The sequence below is a fragment of the Otolemur garnettii genome, unplaced genomic scaffold, assembly GCF_000181295.1.
Source record: "Otolemur garnettii isolate 467f Iridium unplaced genomic scaffold, OtoGar3 scaffold00015, whole genome shotgun sequence".
In the NCBI taxonomy this organism is placed as follows: domain Eukaryota; kingdom Metazoa; phylum Chordata; class Mammalia; order Primates; family Galagidae; genus Otolemur; species Otolemur garnettii.
In genome coordinates, this window is record NW_003852410.1 from 11,270,642 (window position 1) to 11,272,972 (window position 2,331).

Consider the following 2,331-nt stretch of genomic DNA (forward strand, 5'->3'; position numbering starts at 1 on the left):
TAGAGCCTGAGTGAAACCTGAGGGTTAAATTGATAGCTGCCATGTTCAGGATTTGGCTCTAACTACCCCTCCTAACTAGCACTGCCACCACGGGAGGCCAGTGGGCCAGAGTTTATCTGGGTCATGTATGCCAGTCTGTTATCAGCTTTTGACAATGATGCACTGAATTCAATCTGCAGTGGAATTTGTTAATAGTTATAAAACTTGACAGTATATTTTTAATTTTGTCTATTTGACTGCCCATCATGTCAAAGAAAACCAAGACTACACTGAAGGAAGAAAACATATTTTAATGAGAATTGGGAATTATAATATTGTCCTGTTTCTGCTAAAGATGAGATGATTGCTTGCTTTGGGATACTGCCATATCGACATTAAAGAAATTCAGTGCTCACCAACCTTGTTACACTCATAAGGACCACAAATATTTTAAATTACAGAGAGAGGTATGGAAGGTTGTGCTGCAGAAATTGAAATTGAAAGATGAAAAGCAAAAGCAAAGGCAATTCTTTCAAGCAGCAATACGACCTGAAAATATTGCTACTGAAACAACTTATAAAGTAGTTTATATACTCAGGGAAAAAAGGGCAGCCATTCAGTGATGTAGACAATGTGAAAAATGCCTGGTCGGGAGTTGTAGGATGTTTAGACCCCGATAACATTTCAAAGTACAAACAACTGCCTCTCTCAAGGAGAACCATAATGGCTGACAGCACGAAATAGCCTTCAGCTTGATAAAATAAGTTTATGACATACTTCAAAAAGAAAGCACATCATCCAGTGACTTTGAATGAGTTGTCTGATACTACTGACTCGGTGCTGGCTTTATACTTCATTTGGGTTATAACAGAAGATTATCTTTGCTACAAAAAGTTACTAGCTTTGGGCATGTTTGCAAACAGAATGTGGGCAACAGAGATCTTCAGATAAATGTCAAAGTTGTGCTGAATTTGGTAATTTTAGTGAGTTAATGTACCGACGGTGCACCTTCCAAGACAGGAAAACATGGATAAAAAGAGTATTAAGAGATCCAGATGCTCTCATTTCTTTTCATTGTATCTTGCATCAGAAAAATACTTATACTAAAGCCAGCATTAATATTTTAAATGACACCTTGTGACTCGTTATACATATTGTTAACTATATTCTTGCAAATACACATCATGTGGTCGGTTTCATAATATGCTAAGTTGAACCAGGGGTATTCAGTGTGGATTTGGTGTATCATTCTACAGTAAGTATGCTGGCTATCACAGGGACAGGGGTGAGCCAAATTTTTATTTCTGCAAGAACATCAATGTGAATTATTGAAAGAATATTTCTATAAGGACGCATCATTTCAGAGCAATATCATGTTAAATCAAAATGACTGAATATTTCTTTGCAAGGCAAAACCAAGTCAATATATGATATGTGAGTAAAAAATCCAAGCATTTCAACAAAAACCTATCTTCGAAAACACTTCTTCAAAGGGAAATTATGGATGAACTTTTTCCCCAGTTAGCAAAGGTTGCCAATGAGCTGGATGATGTGTGAGTAACTGGATGAATACACAGCAGTTATATACCCATTAATTGGAGAATACAAAGAAAGATTCACTGACCTGGAGAATCATGACATCACACTCAAATCAACATTTTATCCTACAGGATTACAGATGGCATTGATTGAGTTCTTAGTAGATGACATTTGAAAGTCATTATTTGGGCAGTGCCTGTAGCTGAGTGGGCAGGTTTGAACCCAGCCTAGGCCTGCTAAAACAATGATAACTGCAACAACAACAATATATCCAGGTGTGGTGGCAGGTGGCTGTAGTCCTGGCTACTAGGGAGGCTAGGGCAGGAGAATTATTTAAGCCCAAGAGTTTAAGGTTGCTGTGAGCTGTGACACCACAGCACTCTATCCAGGGTGACAGCTTGAGACTATGTCTCAAAAATAAATAATAATTATGTCATTGTTTGATGCATAAAGATCCCTTTGAAATATAGAAAAATGGGGTAGTACCTGTAGCTCAGTCGGTAGGGTGCCGGCCACATGTACCAAGGGTGGTAGGTTTGAACCTGGCCTGGGCCAGCTAAACAACTACAGCAAAATAATAGCCAGGTGTTGTGGCAGGCACCTGTAGTCCTAGATACTTGGGAGGTTGAGGCAAGAGAATCACTTAAGCCCAAGAGTTTGAGGTTGCTATTAGCTGTGCCGCCACGGCACTCTATTGAGGGCAGGATAGTGAGACTCTGTCTCAAAAAAAAAAAAAAAAAAAAAAAGAATTCTACAATGCATGGCCAGGCATAGTGGCTCGCACCTGTAATCCTAGCACTCTGGGAGGATCAC